The 20,125-nt window shown below is 37.2% G+C and overlaps 1 protein-coding gene across 1 annotated transcript in view; it reads right to left on the reverse strand.

The window, feature by feature from the left end:
* Positions 1–20,125, reverse strand: part of PIK3R3 (phosphoinositide-3-kinase, regulatory subunit 3 (gamma)) — a 96,187-nt gene that overhangs the window by 75,052 nt on the left and 1,010 nt on the right. The gene's annotated exons all lie outside the window — the stretch shown is intronic.

Raw genomic sequence — 20,125 nt, forward strand, 5'->3', positions numbered from 1 at the left:
GAATTAAAAGATAATACTAATCTTTCCATGAACTTTTTGAAGTACCTTTGTACTCTTCAATCTATTGTAATTTGGCTTCTACCACAATCACTAAATACTTGTATTTGTTAAGATCCTCCTAATAGCAAAGTCCAATAGAAGCTTTTCTATCATTTTATCACATAATCACTTTAGGTTTTACATTGTCAGCCATTTTTTCCTTCTTGAAAATCTCTCCCTGGTCGTCCCAGAGACCAGTCTCTGGGTTCTCTTTTCCTACCTTCTCTGCTTCTTTTGAGCCTCAAATCTAATCATACTGGTTTAGCATACTGTTTGAAGAATTCCCCATGACATATGGGATAAAGTCCAAACTCCAGCGTGGCACATAAGACCCTACATGGTCTGGTCTCTGCTTACTCTTCCAAGCTAATTTTCCTATTACTTTTCCACATGCACCTTCCACCCTAGACACACCGTAATAGCCTCAGCTCATCCAAACGCACAACACTCTCTCATGCTTTTGTACATATACTTCCCTGTACCTCATTGAATGCCCATTTCCACCCTCTCTCTCTCACCACACTCCCTTTTCCAGCAACTTTTCTTTAAGACTCAGGTCATTCATGATCTTTTTCCTTCGTATCCTCAGGCCTTGTTAAGCACTCCCTCTTCTTTGATTCCAGAGTTTTTCTCAACCTTCTAATATAAAGCTTATTAATTATAGTTTACCTGTTTACTCCTGTCTTTGTACTAAGACTGTGAGTTCCTTGAGGGTACAAATTTTCTTATTTATCTTTGTATCTACAGTGCTGAGTGTCTCACAGATAGAAGCCATTCAATAAATATTTGTTGAATTACTGCATGAGATGATCAGCATTTAGGCTTATCATGGAGAGGAAGTAAAGAACCAAGAATAATTATGCTGAAAGAACAGCAGTGGAATTTCACTGAAGGTAGAAGAGGGAAAAAAGGTCAGCCTGGAGACAGAAAAAAAAATTTTTTATTTTCCTGTAGAAAAAATTAAAATGAGCCATAGAAAAAGAATAATGATCAGCCACACTTGCTACAAATATAACCCATTGCTTCTTTTGTCCCAAGATTTGACCCATCTTGATCTTAGGGCCAAACATACACTAGAATCAGGTATCCTCTAGCAATGAGATGTGCAACTGTCCATAGCAAAATTTCTAACACAAGCCCCTCACTTTAACCTCTCTAACATTTCCCTAACACTGTATCACAAAAACACTGATCTTCAAGAAAGTTGTGTAAAATACCTGTTATATGCCAGATACTAAGCTAAATATTATGTCATATGTACATACGAATATATATGCACACATATATGTGTATATATGTTATATTTTATAATTCTTATAAAAATCCTTGTGAATAAAGTATTAGTACCCCCATTTTATAGACGAGAATTGTTCAATGTCACACAGTTGGTAAGAAGACCAAATTCAAACCTGTCTTCTAACAAAATACAATGTTCTTTCCTCTGAAGACAGCAAGTACACAAAGGGATGACTGAAAAGTTTCCAATGGTCTTTCAGACACCCCTCACATCATGTGTAAGGTCAACACTAACCTAGCCCTTTATGGCAGATATTGTAGAATATTCAAAAATAAGACAAGACATTCACCAAGCACACTCTGTGCTAGTAAGGGCCTTCTATCTTTTACTTATATTCCAATTCCTCACTTCATCCAGTCCTAAGAAACAGGGTAGGTGAAAATTTGATTCTCAAATTTAGAGACAGAATAATGCATAGACAGAATAACTGCTCTGCAAAGATGTCCACATCCCAATCGCTGGAACCTGTGAATATGTTACATAGCAAAAGAAACTTTGCAGCTGTGATTAATTACAAGGATCCTTTTAAGAGAGATGCAGGAATGTCAGAATCAGAGAAGAAGTGATGAGGGAAGCAGAGGTTAGAGAGAGAGATGTGAAGAAGCAACACTACTAGCTTTGAAATGGAGTAAGGGGCCAGAAGCCAAGGAATGCAGGCAGCTTTTAGAATCTGGAAAAGGGAAGTAAATGGATTCTTCCCTAGAGCCTCCAGAAGGAATGTAGCCTTGCCAACATCTTTTTTTTTTTTTTTGTCTTTTTTCCGTGTCCGGCAATGGATCGCAACCCTCAGTGTTGCCCCCATACCGGACCGGGGACCGGCAACGGGATTGCAACCCTCGGTGTTGCTCCCGCGCCTCGCTCAGCCAGTGAGCGGGAACTGGTCTGTATGTGGGACCCGAACCCTCGGACGGGAGCGCCGCCGCGCTTCCCAAGCGGCGTACTATCCAGTGCGCCACCGGGCCGGCCCTTTGCCAACATCTTGATTTTAGGATTTCTGACCTCCAAATCTGTAAAATAATAAATGTGTTGTTTTAAAAGTCACTAAATTTATGGTAACTGGTTACAACAGCAATAGGAAACTAATACAGAGTCCCTCTTTTCTCTTTTCAAATGTATTTTTAACATTGTTTTAAATATGTAATAGCAAATCTAGGACAAAATTCTCCACAATCCCATCATCAAATCAATGCTCTCATTTATTTTATTACTTTCTAGTTCTTTTCCTTCAACAAATTATATTTTTACATATTTGCAGTAATATCAAGAATTGAATTTTATAATCTACACTTTTGCTAGTAACACTCCTTGAGTTTCTTTTCATTTTGCTTCGTTTTCTTTTCTTTTTTTTTTTTTGTTTGTTTTCTTTCTCTGCTTCATTTTTTTTCTGAGACCCTCTTACCCCTCCCCTGTCCAACATGTCCAGCATTCTTTGCTCCTCCTGCAACATTTCAAAAATACTCCTGCCTTAGGGTCTTTGTAATTGCTGTTCAAGGTACGTACAAAAATGCTTACAGCAGCATTGTCCATAATAGCCAAAAATTGAAACTACCCAAATATCTATCAACAGTAGAAATAAATCGTGATATGCAATGAAATACCACTCAGTAGCAAAAAAGGAGAAACTATAGCTGAATGAAAATAGTATAAAAGACAGGTAACATAATGCTGAATGAAAAACACAAGAGAACACATACTATATAATTCCATGTATCAAACTCAAAAACAGATCAAAAAATATACATCATTTAGGTATGCAACTATAAAGAAAAACAAGAAAATAATTACCATAAAAAGTCAAGTCAATGATTACCTCTGAAGAGAAGAAGGGGATATAACTGGAAAGAGGCATGCTTTGGGCTTCTGAAAAGCTACCTATCTTCAACATCTTTATCTGGGTGGTGGTTAAATGGTTGCTTACTTTATATAAAATCAGTAAACTGAACATTTATACACTTTTATACACTTTTTAGTATGTATCATTTTTCACAATAAGAAAGTTAAATCAACATATCAGCAAGGCCTTTCTCTCACTACCCAAAATAAAATGGCAGTTCCTTCTCTGCCCTCCATCCCCATAGTTGTTTTCATCCCAGTAGTTGTTTTCTCTATAATACTTACCTCCACCTATTATTTATTTTCTTAATTTGTTTATTGTCATATCTTGTCCCACATAACACAAGGACTTTGTTTTTTCATTACTCTATTTCACTGAAATAGTACCTGGAATAAAACGTACCTTTACACCTTTCCCCATGTTTACATAATTGGAACAAGGATATGAAACATAGTTTTTGTTTGGTTTTTTTTTAATTAAAAATGGGATTTAAAAAAATTTTTTTAATTGAAACATAGTTGATGGTAAAAAATGGGATTTTATTACACAAATTTCTTTATAACTTGTTTGTCTTATTCAAATTTATCACAGACATCCCGCCAGGTCAATACATACAGATTCAGTACATTATCTTTGAGTTACAAAATATTCTACAATATAGTTACATTACAACTTTATATATCCATGCCTATTCTTGATGGACATTCAAGCTGTTTCTAATATTTGCCATTAAAAACAATTTCACAAGGGCCAGCCCCGTGGTGCACTTGGGAGAGTGCGGCGCTGGGAGTGCAGCGACGCTCCCGCCACGGGTTCGGATCCTATATGGGATTGGCCAGTGCGCTCACTGGCTGAGCGCGGTGTGGGCGAAACCAAGCCAAGGGTTGCGATCCCCTTACCGGTCACGAAAAAGACAAAAAAAAAAATTTTTTTTTCACAAAAATATCCCATACATATTCCTTTATCTGTCTGATACTTTTATTTCTACAGAATAGATTTCCATAAGAGCAACTTTACTAGATAATTATCAAACTGTCTAAAACGGCTGCAGCAATTCACATTTCCACCAGGACTGAATCTAACTCTTGAATTTTAAGAGTTAATTTACTTATAGTTAATGCTCACTTGCTTTCAAAAGGGATGAGGTAGCTTAAACATCTGAAAATTAAAAATGACCTCAGCAACTAATACCCTGGAAGCATTCAGTTCCAACTGTAATCTCTCCCCCAACCCCCAGGAACTTCCTAGTAACTAATTTACTGCCATCTATTCTAGGTCCCAAACCTAGAAGCAGTAGAGATCGGTCTCCTCTCCTCCCCAAGTAAAGCCTAAGAGGAAAAAAAAACCATTAGAATGTAAATGAATATAACCACGATGGAAAATAGTGTGGAGGTTCTCCAAAAAACTAAAAAAGTAGAACTGCCTTATGACCCAGCAATCCCACTACTGGGTATATACCCAAAGGAAATGAAATCAACCTACTGGAGAGACACAGCACTCTCATGTTCACACCAACAATATTCACAATAGCCAAGAGATGGAATCAACCTAAATGCCCATCAACAGATGAATGGATAAAAAAACTGTGGTATACGGGATGGCCAGCTGGTTCAGCTGGTTCGAGTGTGGTGTTATAACGCCATGGTCAAGGGTTTGAATCCCTGTACCGGCCAGCTGCCAAAAACAAACGAACAAAAAACTGTGGTGCACATATACAATGGAATACAATTCAGATACTAAAAAAAAAAAAAAAAAAAGAAGAAAAGAAAGAAATCCTGTCATTTGCAGCAACATGGAAGGAACTGGAAACAACCATGTTAAGTGAAGTAAGCCAGGCACAGAAAGATAAATGCTACATTATCTTACTCATATGTGGAATTGAAAGAAAAAAAAAAGTGGTCCTCTTAGAAGTAGAGAGTAGAACAATGGCAACCAGAAGTCAGGAAGGGGTGGGGGCAGAGAAGAGATGGATTAACAGGTACAAAGTTACAAGTAGATAGGAAAAGTAAATTCTGGTGTTCTAGGCTGACTAGAACTAATAATATTATATTGTATATTTCTAAATAGATAGAAAAGAGGATCTTGAGGGCCAGCCCGGTGGCGCACTGCTACAGTGCGGTGCTCCCATCGAGGGTTCGGATCCCACCTACAGACCGGTTCCCGCTCACTGGCTGAGCGAGGTGCGGGCGCAACACCGAGGGTTGCCATCCCGTTGCCGGTCCCGGTCCAGTACGGGCGCGACACTGAGGGTTGCGATCCATTGCCGGACACGAAAAAAAGACAAAAAAAGGAAAAAAAAAAAGAAAAGAGGATCTTGACAATAATCACCACAAAAAAAGATAAACATTCAAGTGATGGGTATGCTATCTACCCTAAGTGAATCACTGTACAATATATGCATATATTCAAACAACACATTGTATCCCACAAATATGTACAATTGAATTTTTAAAGAAAAAGAACCCCAACAAAAGGAAAAAAACTGGGCCATTTCACCTCACCTCATTTTTACTTAAAAGGCCATATGATTCAAACCAGTCCTTCCTCCTTAAATTACCTCTCTTGGTTTATAATACCACCATATTCCAAGCAAGAAAACTGAAAGTCATTCTGGATTCCTTCATTTTCCTCAGGATAGTCTCTAAGTCCCATCAAGTCCATTTTTTAAACAATTTCCGTATTCATTCTCACTGCTACTACCATACCTTAGGCTTTCATAACATCTTTCGTATGTACTAATATAGCCTCCTAACCAGTTTCCCTTCTGTAATCTTACTCTCCTCCAATCTATTTTTTACTTTGTAGCCAACATATTCTCTTTCCTGCTTAAAACCAATCAACCAGTGGCTCCCCAACTGCCTGCAGGACAAAATCCAGTCCCTAAATGTTGTATTGAAAGGCCTCACCTACTTGTCCAGACTCATCTAACACCTCTTCCCACATCACACACTGTGATAACTCTATGCGTTTACCCAGGCTGTTACCTCTCCACTACCCCACCAGTAAACCAATCATTCCCTCTTCTGTTCATATGTTCTTCTATTACTATACTTTAAACATTCATTCAACCAATATTTACTGAGTACTTTCTAGGTGCCAGAGACAGGGCTAGGTATTAGAGATCCAGCAATTAATTATGGACTCAGTCCTTATCCTGATGGAATTTACAATCTAATGAGGATTAAAGAGGCTAAACAACTAATAATAAATGTGGTTAAGGATTATAAAAGAGGTAACACAGTATATAACAGAAATGTAAATTAGGTGACAGCCAGGAGAAAGGCAAGGAGTTAGAAGTATTGCATGCATTTGTTTACATGTGGGTCTTCCTTAATTATAGTCTGAGCTCCTTGAGGACAGGGATTATGTCATCTTCATATCACTAACCAGGACAGTAAATAGTAATGTATAGTAACGTACACTGACTGTACTACAAAGATCACCGACCTATTTACTCCTTGGCTAATCACTGTGACCAGCAAGTGCTCTTATTGACCATGTCTGGATCATGTGCCCACCCTTAAACCAATGGGTTAGGTCAACTCCACCCAAGCCACATCTACTGTAAATAGAGAAGTGGTTCCAACAGAAAAATCAGGAAACTGTTTACCTAAATTAGAGGGAAGGGAAGCTAGATGGGCAAAAAAACAGGAGTCCTTTCTTTAGTGAACATTGTCGTTCTCCCCTCAAAACACATCTTGTTTCCTCCCCACGCTGGTAAGGATTTAGGTGGGAATGACCCTTTCCCCAGCTCCAGAAGTAGATCCTGATTTGACACAGCAGTGGTTCTTAAAGTGTAGTTTGTGACCACCAAAATCAATAACATTTAGAAACTTGTTACAAATATAAATTCTTCAAACCCAAACCCAGACCTATTGAATCAGAAACTTTGGGGATAGGGCCTAGCTATCTATGTTTTAACAAGCCCTCCAGGTAGTTCTGATGCACACTCAAGTTTAAGAGCCACTGGTTGAGATAGAGAAAGCTATTCAGATTTTAAGAAAGTGATCTTTTGGAACACAGGGATGGTCCAATTAGTGCAAAGCTGAGGATTTTTGTGTTATATTTGTAGGAAGCATCCTCCTTCTTTCTCAGGAATAAGAAAACATGCAGTCCCAGGAGCCTAAAGCAGCCATCTGGTACTACAGGGAAGCCAGTCTGAGGAAAAAGCTGATACAGGATATAGCCAAGAGAATTACAGAAAAACATGGCCAAAGCCTGATAGTCTTGATCAAACTGTGCCAGGAGCCCTCACTCACTTTGGTCTTTTCAATTACATAAGCCTGTAAATTCTATTTATTTTAACCAATTTGAGTTGGATTTTCTGTTATTGAAACTGAAAGTATCCTGATATCTACTACATCAAGTTATACATCTATTTCTAAACACCACAGAGAGAATGTAGTAGAAAATACTATCTAGTCAACAACCTCTCTCTAAATTAGGGTTGCCAGAATTAGCAAATAAAAATACAGAACACCCAGTTAAATTTTAATTTCCAATAAGCAATAAGTAATTTTTTAGTGTAAGTATGTCCCAAATATTACATGGGAGATACTGCATAAATTTTATCTGGCAACTCTAAATTCCCATGGCTAAGCCCTAGGAATCAAAGAGTCAGTCCCAGTCAGACAGATGTGATAACTGCTCTAATAGTTCATGATTATTCAGAGAAAGACTAACCCCAAGTCCTGAATTAATGTCCTCCAACAGGTCTGAACCACCTGATTATCCTTTTAAAACTAAATAAACTTCTTTCTAAAAGCCAAAACATGTTCTATCCTTTACTGCAGCTAAGCGTGACAGAAACAAAAATGTTGCTTCATGAGTATTTATAGCTTCTTTGCTCCCTCGGTTTCTGGCCCTTAATATATAGATCAGAGCAATGAAATGGGCAAGGGAGCAACTTTAATGGGAGACAGGTACTCCTGGGAGAGAAACTAATAGGTTTGAGAAGGGGAGAAAAGAAGCAAAAAGAATGAGTGCTTGACTTGTGATGAGAGAGTCTGGCAAATTTTAGGAGAGAGAAGCAAGTTTGAGATTAATCATGCAAAGACACTGATCAAAGATAAAGAATTTACTTAGCTGGTTAGAGTGCAGTGTTATAACACTATGGTCAAGGGTTCAGATCCCCATACAAGCCAAACCGCCAAAACAAAGATGAAGAGATAGGATTATAAGTAGTACTGTAGTATGTTATGAATGTAATCCCCTTTTGCATTTTTTACATTTTTTGAGAGGATGGAATAAAGATTTAAATTACTTTTTGATCTAAGTTGAATGTCAGGCTGGTTCTTTCTCTGAATGAGCCACTGTGGAGATGGGCCACAAAGCAACCCAGCTTAATAATAATGAAAATAATAACAACAATAATAGATATCTGCCCTAAGTGTCTTACATACCCTATTTCATATAAATCTCACAATAACCACACAATGAGATTAATATTCTTTTCCCTGCTATACAGATTGGGAAACTATCCAGGTTCACAAACTAGAAATAGATAGGGCTAGGATTGGAAACCCAAGCTACCTGAGTCTAGAGCTCTTAAAATGCTGAGTAACAGATACTTCCTCCATTATATACCAATATCTATATTCAAGCACTTAAGCATTACACTAATAAGAAAAAATGTAAATCTATATTAATTATTCTAAGATACCAACAATTTCAGCACATAAGTTAAAATGAAACATATATGACATGGCTTCTTTCTCTTTAATTTCTATTCCTCTTCATAGCCCAAAGAAATTAAGAACTTCAGGAAAATTTCCTTTTCGAAGTCACTTTTGAAAGTGACTTTGTAAAAGTCACTTTCAAAAGTATAGTACAATAGTATAGTACAATATAGATTTATACAGTAATGTTTATAAAAGTAACTCATGAGTAAGACTTCATCAAATAACTAAGGCCAAATATACTGCTGCTTGGCAACCAGATGTCAGAAATCAGAATCATAACACTTCAAAAAAGAGAATTACATCAAAGATATATATACGTAGTTTTGGCGTTATTTAAAAAGTTAAATTTCTGGGCCGGCCCGTGGCTCACTCGGGTGAGTGTGGTTCTGATAATGCCAAGGCCATGGGTTCGGATCCCCTATAGGGATGGCCGGTTGGCTCACTGCCTAGAAAGTCATCTAGGTAATGACAGAACTCTGGGGTGTCAGTGAAATTCATTGGGGGTAAACACCACTGGGTGCCCTGCATAGTGACCAGCACTGCAGCAGCAAGAAAAGAGGAGCACATTGGGATCAGAAAGAGAAGCCCCTTCCTCTGTAGTGTCCCTCCAGCATCATCTACTGACAATTTTAGTTTCACTGACAAAGGAAATAGGTCTGGTAAGGGCACCTAAAATGGAGCCTAGAGGTCATCTCAGCTTGAGCTTTAGGCAGATCTTAAAGGGTTGGGGACGACACGCTGAAACAAGTTTGGCCTAAAATTGCCTCCACACCTATTTTGAGTTTGACCTAAAGGTTTCTCTGGTCTACGCAGTGCTTAAATGTAATCCAACTCGATGGGTTAACAGATTGTAACCTAACTTGGAAATACATTCTAGTAGTAAGTAGCTAAGTCTCAGCCAATCATAGCACCTGAACCTCTAGTCAATCAGAGGCTGCATGCTGCCAAAGAATGACCATATAAAGCAAATGCCAACTGCAGCCAATCAGGTTATTTCTGTATGTAACTTCCTTTTCTTGGCTATACACATGACCTGCAAATGTGGTGGGGGGAAGACATTTTCAAGCCTTCCTGAAATCGTTTCTTCTGGGCTGGAGTCCTAAAGAGTTCTCAAATAAACCCTCTTGTTTTAAATCTCGACCAGGTGGTTAGTTTACTTTGGTTGACAATATCATTCCAGCTGGAAAAAAAAAAAAATGTTTACAGGGTCTGGCTCCAGTATCACAAAGCAGGGAAATAAAGAATGGATTTGTTTTTAAGGAACAATACATTGATAACTGGCATACGCCATTAATAGCTTTCATCTGTGGAAATCTGAGTTGGTTGCAATGAATTATTCAAATTATCAGAAGCCTTGGGCCGGCCTGGTGGCGCACTGCTACAGTGCGCCACTTGGGAGCGCAGCGGCGCTCCCGCCGAGGGTTCGGATCCCACATACAGACCGGTTCCCGCTCACTGGCTGAGCGAGGTGCAGGCGTGACACCGAGGGTTGCAATCCTGTTGCCGGTCCCGGTCCGGTCCGGGCGCAACACTGAGGGTTGCGATCCGTTGCCAGACATGAAAAAAGACAAAAAGGAAAAAATAATAATAATAATAAAAATAAAAATAAAAAATTAGTACACAAAAAGATTTATGGGTGTTTAATATGTGACATGCTAAATGCTTTATAGTTATTAATTTACTAAATCCTCACAACAACCCTGCTGAATAGCCATTTTTATCACCCCCATTTTTTAGTTGAGAAAACCACAACACAGAAAAGATATGTAAATTTCCCAAGGACACAAGCAACGAAGTGGCAGAGGTACAATCTGAACCCAGGCAGTCTGATTCCAGAGCACCCCCTCTCTAAATAGTCTGACTCCAGAGCCCCCTCTCTACATTTCCAACATACTAGAAAAATCAATACTTAGGTGCATCATATGTTTTAATTGAAAGGCATAATCTACAGGTTATTTTAAAGTAGTACCTAATTTTAAGGCTAGCATTCAAATCATAAATCATTCCACAGGTCACAGTTTACCTAATTTACTGAACTTTAGGCTTTGAAATTTATAGTTTTACAAAAGCTCTCTCACATTCATTTACTTGCTATATTAATATATTCTATTCCAATGCCTACATTCTTCAAATGAGGAAACTGTCAACCAGAGAAGTTATCTTCCTCATCTTCTAATAAACAACTACCAAGAAAAACAGAGGCCTGTCTTATATTTAACTCTTAATACTATGTGACCATGTGAATTCCAACTTAGAAAATGAAAATGGATTTCCTACAGCTAGATTTTAGTTTTGAAAAAGTAAAAAATATTAACTTGCTAATACTTTTTATTTACAAAGACAAAAATTTTGAAAAGAGCTATGGTTTACCAAATTACTTTCCTGAGTGGCCACTGTTGATTGCTACTTAGTTAGCATCCTTTCCCTCTCCCTTCCTTCCTAACAAAATCCCTCCTAGAAAGAACCATACAAGGGATTTTCAAAAAGTTCATGGAAAGATTAGTATTATCTTTTAATTCAACTTTTCCACAAACTTTTTGAAATATCCCTGTATGCTTCAGGGTAAGCAAACACCATTTTAGATTCAGGGACATGATTAGTCTAACAGTAATCATCAGTGACTGGTTCAGGAACCAGCACAAAATCCAATTCCAGCTAAAAAGATAGGAAAGAAGTCTGCTAGAGGTTTTTGGAGAAAATTTCGTCTCTTAAAAACAGAGGCACAGGAGAAGACATCTTCCTTCTTTTAGAAGTTGTTGTGCCTGGCATCACTGCAACCATTTTGCTGCTAACCTGAGGATGAAGCCAATCCCAAGGATGGCAGAATTAAGCAGTATACAATTGAGCAAAACACAGGTTTTTATTGACATTGTTGAACTGCTGAAATCAACTCCTAAGACTATTATATGAAAAGAAAAAATTTCTTATTTTTTAAACCATTTTTTTGGACCGGGACCAGCAACGGGATCGCAATCCTCGGTGTTGCGCCCGCACCTCGCTCAGCCAGTGAGCGGGAACCGGTCTGTATGTGGGATCCGAACCCTCGGTGGGAGCACCACCGCGCTCCCAAGCGGCACACTGTAGCAGTGCGCCACTGGGTCAGCCCCTAAGAATGATTCTTAAAAGTACAATTACTATTATCAAATAGCTATTTTTTTTTCCCTTTTTGTCTTTTTTACTGACCGGTAACGGGATCGCAACCCTCGGTGTCGCACCCGCACCAGGGACCGGCAACGGGATCGCAACCCTTGGTGTCGCGCCCGCACCGCGCTCAGCCAGTGAGCGGAACCAGTCTCCACATGGGATCTGAACCCTCAGCGGGAGCGCCACCGCGCTCCCAAGCGGCGCACTCTCCAGTGCGCCACCAGCCCGGCCCTTTTAAACCATTTTGAATTAGGTTTTGTTGCTTACAGCTGAAAACATACCAACTAAATACTTTTTTTATGAAACATATCCCAGAACTAATATCAGAAAAAAAGTTTTGGTTAATTCTATAAACCCTTATTAAAGTTCAACATGAATTATACCACACTGAGTAACCTTGTTGTAGAACTGAAAGTTAAAAAGCCTAATACATGGGTTAGAACAGACTATAAAACAATATATTTCTAGCACAAACAATTGCTTTCAATAGAGCCTTTATCAAAATAATTTATATTAAAATTTTAAATTTTGATTCATGATTGAATTTATCTTGTGTTAAATTTATTTATTTTATTTATTTATTTTTTTAAAGATGACCGGTAAGGGGATCTTAACCCTTGACTTGGTGTTGTCAGCACCACACTCACCCAGTGAGCTAACCGGCCATCCCTATATGGGATCCGAACCTGTGGCCTTGGTGTTATCAGCACCACACTCTCCCGAGTGAGCCACGGGCCGGCCCCTATCTTGTGTTAAATTTAAAAATTAAAAACTACACCAAGGTCAAGGGTTTGGATCCCCATACTGGACAGCTGCCCAATAAATAAATAAACAAACAAATACATAAATAAATAAACCATAATAGTAAGTACTTAAGATTACATAGCTATATGCTCTGAATTTGTTGCCCTGTATCCTCAGACAAGGGTAGGCAATTTGGCCCACCAACAGAACATCAGACAGGAAGTCCAAGACTGAATAACAGTCGATAGTATTGACTTTGGCTTATTGTTGGTTCATCAATACCAGGTCACAGGACAGTTTTCATATTGACATGGGACATACAAAATGGTATGAATTGGCAGGCCTAGCCCACTGCCTCTTTTAAGGAAAAAAAAAATGAGCTAACCCTCTTACTTTATATGAACTTATAAATACGCACAAGGAACAACAAATATACCTTATACAGGCAAGCAATTTGAAAATTGATCTTTAATAAGGCTCGACGGCTGACCTTACGTTGTTATCCTAAGTCAAGTCCTACTCATTCTAAAGTTAATTGGTACAGTAACACATTGAGTAACAAGTCTCCATTTGGCCCTGCGCTCCTATGCTATGTAAAACTAACCTAACAAACTTTGAAAAACATACTACTCATTTCTAATTCTTCAAAGTTTCAAAAACAACTTTTACTCCAAACCATAAAATCTTGCTAACAACATCAAGTATTGCATTTTTTCATTAATTCCATTATTATAATAAATTATCTTCATAAGTTTAAAGTCTCATACTGATAATAAATAATATCGACATTTTAAAACTTAAGTCACAAAATGAAGCTGGTTAGGTCCATAGAACTAAGATTTAAAAAAATACTTGGGCACTGTACATTTAGAGAAAAAAGATACAAAAGAAATACAACAGCCTGACTTCAGGAAGGTTGATCTTGTTGGGGATATAAATTATATTCATGAAATAATTAAATACCATAATATAACATATGGTTCCATGTCAAAATAATAGACCACAGCCCTAGACATAAAGGGGTGCAGTACTAGAATTTTGGGAGAAAGTTTTAAGAAGAAAGGGGGACTTGCACAGGATCCTGACTTGAAGATGGGTGTGAGATGGACATATTCTACATAGGAAGCAGCATAAGCAAAAGCTTGGAGATGGGAATAAGCAAGGTATATTCAGGGTACTAGGCTAGAAGGAATTGGACTACAAGAGAAATGTGAATAGAGAATTAGTAACAAAGCTAAAAATATAAGTTGGTGCCATTTTACTAAAGATTGTGTATGCCAAGTTTAAGAATATGGCCTCTTCTTAAAAGACATGGAAATTGCTGATTATTTTTCAGTAGGAGAGTAATACAATGAAAATAACATTTCAGTAGAATCAGCCTGGCTGAAGAATTCACGATAAATTTATGTGGGAGAGAAGGAAGGAATTAGAAAGAGAGCATCAAATTAGGAAGTAACTTGTTAAGAGCCTGGGCTTTAGAGTCAGGCAGACAGACCTGCTCTGCTACTTACTAGCTGTAAGCCATTAATAAGTTACTAAACTTATCTAAGTCTCAGTTTCCAGCCTTTAAAGTGGGATAACAACAGTGCCTATTTTATAAGGTTGCTGTGTGGCTAAAAGAAATAGCACATATAAAAGCATTTAACATAATGCTTGGACTATAACAATTATTTACCAAATGTTAGCAACTATTACCCTCATTGCGGATCATTTCAAATGTGAGGTGATAAAGAACTGGATAAAGGCAATAGAAACTAAAAGGAAAAGATGGATTTCCTTTTAGAATCACACTTCCATAGACTCATGAGACATTTCCAAAATAAAATAGATAAAATGTGACCCCAGTTTAAAGGTCACGGATACGGATGAAGAAAAGAATGAGGCAAAGGTTTTGACTGCAAGAGTATATACAAAGAAGCAGACTTGGGAAAATTATACGTTACCATCAATAAGCTTTAAATATAAGCTACAATTTATTGGGTACATACCATGTGCCAAACACTGTACTAAATATTGATATAATGTATCTAATCCCCACACCTCTGTAGGGTACACATTAGTTTGATTTTACAAAAGAGAAAACAAAAGCTCAGAGAGGTTAAGTGCTAGCCATATAACCTTAGGAAGGGCAAGAAGCAAAGCTGGTTTGGGAACTGTATCATCTATTTCCAAAGCCTCTGTTCTTTCTACTATACTCAGGCTGCCTCCCCCTTTAACACCAATAAAAAATCGTCATATCACACAGACATATCTGTAATTCTTTTTCTACCTACCCTGTTAAATATGGCAACCGCAAACATGTCCTATCTGTTCTATATTCTACGAAAAATATAAAGGTATTCAGCATCAAAACAGTGATGAGAATAAATTTAAAAAGCATGATCAAATGGGAGAATCACCTACTTCTAATGAAGCATAGTTGGATAAACTATAAACTACAATATAGTAAATGAAAGTAATGACTAATCTTTTCCAATAAGTAGTAAAAAAAAAAAAAAAAAATTGGCACAGCTTTTTACACCATTTGTTTATATTAATTTAACATTTGTACTATACTACGATATTAAAATCTGACACCTAGATCATAAAAGAAATATCTTGCATGGGCCAAGCCCGTAGCGCACTCGGGAGAGTGCGGCACTGGGAGCGCAGCAGCGCTCCCGCGGGTTCGGATCCTATATAGCGATGACAGGTGCGCTCACAGCACTCACTGGCTGAGTGCGGTGCGGCTAGTCTCAAAAAGGACAAAAAAAAAAAAAAGAAATATCTTCCAACACACAGGAGAAACATTTATATAAGATGAACCTATCAAATGTTCAGTGTTAAAAAGAAAAATTCAACCACAGAAACAGGATGCCAAACCGTAAGGACCGCGCAGTGGCAGATGACCTATTTCTTTCAGTGTGGGTCTCAGCAGACATTTTCCCCAACCATGGGCCAGCATACCAATTCTCCACCAAAATGTTACTTAATCTAAATTTTACCAGGTTGAAAATACCAAGTATGCCAGGATAAGCAAATAAAGTTTCCGTGAAACAGCTTTTTCATCTGGCTTCGAAGTCAGAAGATACTTTACCAGGTTGGCCATCAAACCAGGTAACATCTAGACTAGCAGTTCTCAAAGTGTGGTCCAGAGTTTCCAAGACCTTTTCAGAGGGTCCAAGAGGCCAGAACTATTTTCAAACTAAGACATTATTTGCATTTTTTAGTCTTGTTCTCTCACAACTATACTATGGAGTTTTCCAGAGACTCTGATCTGTGATATCAACAGACTGAATGCAGGAGCAGACATGAGAATTTAGGTGTCTTCTGTGAAGACAGATATTAAAGATAGTTTCAAAAACATAAAACAATACCACTCTTCTCACTAATTTGGGTTTTTTTGTTTTTGGAAAATACAGATTTTGTTTTCATTAAAAAGGTTAACATATAATGATTTATTATTTTTAAATGAAATAGTTAAAATTTCTCATTTTATTCTAATACAATATCAATACATAACACTTAGAAGCTCTCTGAGGTCCTTAATAATTTTTAAGTGTCTAAAAGATGTACTGACACCAAAAAGATTGAAAATTACTTTTCTAGACTTTCCTATATTTGTTTTACCACACAATTAAAATTTTAATTTTCTAACTATCTACTAAAAAAATGTTGCTGCCCTAAAGATAATTTCAGAAGTTTGTCTTGATGAGACCAAAAAAAGTCTACAATCTTAAAAAAGAGCTGTGTCCACTAATTTAAAAAGAAATTATTTATTATATTTCCCAAAATAAAAACAATAACAATGTCAAAACTAAAGTGCTAAGCTAACAGGTCACTGTCTACAAGCTTTGTGAATGAATGTATGATCAGTCATGTATGGGAAATCTTCCAATCTGTCCTAAGGCAAAGGTAGGACTCTTTGAGAGGTCTATCCAGCAACTGCTTTGCTATGGAACAATCCCGATATCCAAATTCACAGCAGGTCTAACCAAGATGCTTATAGGTAATTATCTCTACCACAATCTTAACATTTCTAAAATAAAAAGTTTTATGTTTCATCTAAACAGTTCAGTATTTCAGGGCCAGACTGTCACTCACTTGGGAGAGTATGGTGCTGATAACACCAAGGTCGCGGGTTCAGATCCCTATATAGGGATGGCCAGTTAGCTCACCTGGGAGAGCGTGGTGCTGACAACACCAAGTCAAGGGTTAAGATCCCCTTATCAGTCATCTTTTAAAAAAAATAAAAAATAAAAATACAGTTCAGTATTTCTACTGCTGTCAAGAAATACATAAACATTAAGACTTAAACCCCCATTTGGATTCAGTTCCCACATTGTTGGTAAGTGACAATAGACCTAGCAATCCATGCATTTATTACAAACCTTCAGGATGCACAGTAATAATAGTTATTGAAAAGTTAGGCTAGAGGGAAACACCTCTGAAAAATGGTTTTTGAGGCTACTGGAAGCAATAATAGGTAATGATTTTGCATTTATGGTTCAGTCTAAAATTAATATGAAAAAATACTGACACGGTTACAGTTAAGAGCCCTAAGGCAACAAATGTCTAATTGAAAAGTTATATAACCCTAGGCCACTGCAATAGCCAAGGAATGAAGTGACCAAGGACCTTAAGTAGAAAAGCACCCAAAGGCTAGAAAGAAACAGTACTCCTTAGTTATTTATTAATTCAACACATCTTGATTAAATTGTCTACTATCTGCAAGACACTAAGCAAGCTAAGAAGCTCATAACCAGGTAAGAAGACAATTCCATAGGGGGAAGTATACATAAGTAAATGCAGTAGCTACTTTTGACAGAATGGAAGAAATTCCACCTGAGAAATCCTAGAAGAGGGAGGGAAAAGGAAGGAGGGAAGATTTCTAACAAAAGGGATCAGGGAACATATACTCTGGTAAAGAAGGCATCTGACCTGGGTCCTAAACATATGAAGTTACTTCAAAAAGTTCATGGAAAGATTCATATTATCTTTCAATTTTATTTTTCCATGAACTTTTTAAAGTACCTTCATATATAAGATTTCAACAGGTGACCATTGGGAGTGAAAGGCAACCCAAGAAGAGGAAAAAAACATACATTCAAGGTACAGCAAATACAAAATAGCTTCCATTGACTTCATGATGGACTCCAGGAGGATAGACTCCAGGAAAATGGACTGGAAAATGAGGTTGGAAGCAAAAATAAAGGGACTTATATGACAGGGCAAGCAACCAGTGGCTTTTTTTTAGTAGGTAGTGAAGCCATTGGAAGGTTTTTATAGCCAATAGAAGATTTATCATTGGAAGGTAAATCTTCAGATGATACTTTAACATTACTAAGGATTGGACAGTAGAAACGGAAGAACAGTAGGTGCACTATCACACAAATACAGGCAGGAAATAATAATAGCTTGATCTGGGGTGGGAAGGTAAGGAAAAGACAGACACAAAACATACTGTGACCAAAAAAAAAAAAAATACTGTAACCACTTCACTAATGATTTAATTATAGTTTTAAATGCTTCAAAAACTTAATTTATCACCCAAATCAAGGCTGACATTCACATTATTTCCATTAAAGACCATTCACTTCATAAGCAATGTTGCAGCATACTCAAGTGTGCTTCCTTTTTAAAAAGCTGTTAGAATAACTAGGCTTATTCTACATTAAGGCTATGAAATGGATAATAACATTTCATGTTACTATGGATGATAATATTTTCAATATGTTCTGAATAGAATCTCAGTATGTGCAATCTCATTCAAGGATAAGCATTTTAAACTTGAAAGTTTATTTCCATGGAAAATAACAAAGTTTGGATCAGAATTTTCTATACAACCTTATAAGACCCACACCTCTACATAATTATAATAATCAACTTTTCTTAAAATTATTTTTGAACCACTTGACTCCACTTGGCCTATATTTTTCTACTAAGCCGATATTTTTCAACCATTAGTGCCTTCTTCATTTCTCCCCTCCTCCCTACTCATCTCCCTGCCCAACAAACTCCCTTTGTATGTCTGCAAGGTAAGATACTATCGATACAGTTATGATTCTAAGGCAGTTTGAGTATATAATTCTCATAATAACAGAAATCTAGAATTATCAACCTTACTTTTTGCAAGAGAGGAACCAGTGATGTATTAAATTTCCACTCACATGAGTGACAAATGTACTTAATAGGAGTGATGCTTTACCATTAGGGGGAAACAAAGGGGGAAACACACACAATAGATGGGTGGCAAATCTTACAAACTTTACAGAACACAGAAAAGCTGCATCTGGATTGTGGTCACAATTATAAAAGCAAACAAAGAAGGCTCTAAAATGAAGGAAAATAAAAAATTCTAAGTGATCATTAAGAATGAAAAAGGTTTACTCAGTATTAGTTTTTCATATAGCATCATTTAACACGATGACTAATTTTAAAAAAAGAGGATAATTCACTGTTCACAAGGACATGGGAAACAATTTCTACATACCTTCTATAAGACAGTTATACTTCAATACACTTGCATGAGCTCAAATCCTTTCAAATGTTTCCAAAACTACATAGTCTTCATAATAAGCAAGGTTCCCCAATGACACACAATATATTCTGTAGGCTTAGCTATAATACATTTTTAAGAGACATAACGAATTCATCCTCACAAAAACTGGGAATCACAAAGGCCCTCTACTTATTCAAAATCATTACATAAAGCACTGTCTGTAATTGGAAACGGGGTTTGAAAATCTGACAGCCAATAATCATAAAATGGGGCAGACTTTAAAGAAAAAAAAAAAAACTTTTCCATTTTCCCTTCCTTTTCCTTTCCTACCAGATACAGAAAATGTGTGTAATGGCCTCAGACAAAGCTCTAAAATAAAAAGACAGTATATGTATACTTCACATTGTGTGTATAGAAACCTATCACATATATGTACATATCACATGTTCACTGCAGACAGGAAGGTTCCTCTTTTTTTACACAAAGAATTTAATTACATTAAATCCCATCCTATAAATTAAATTAAATCATCACAAATTAAAGAGTAGTAAAATACTGCACATAGAACTCACTGAACGACTGTATTCTGAAAAACCTGAGACTAAGGCCATGACTGAATAAGAACGCCCGATCCCTGAAAATCACTAACCGGCATTTGGTTTCTATAAGAGCAAAGGGGAGTCTTAAAATGAATAATCACATAGGCAACTCAGTTTCAGAAGTTAAACAAGGTAAAACCGAACGAACCAAATCAGACAAATGTATGGAATGACAAGCTTTAAAGAATTCCCCCAAAGAGACCAACTTCAAGAGTATGATATAAAACATCCCTTGCAAGTAGAAGAGTCTTTAATTGGGGGGGGGGGGGGTTAGGAAAGTAGAGGGCACGAAAAAAACCTAACCAA

The sequence above is a fragment of the Galeopterus variegatus genome, unplaced genomic scaffold, assembly GCF_000696425.1.
Source record: "Galeopterus variegatus unplaced genomic scaffold, G_variegatus-3.0.2 Scaffold242, whole genome shotgun sequence".
NCBI lineage: Eukaryota > Metazoa > Chordata > Mammalia > Dermoptera > Cynocephalidae > Galeopterus > Galeopterus variegatus.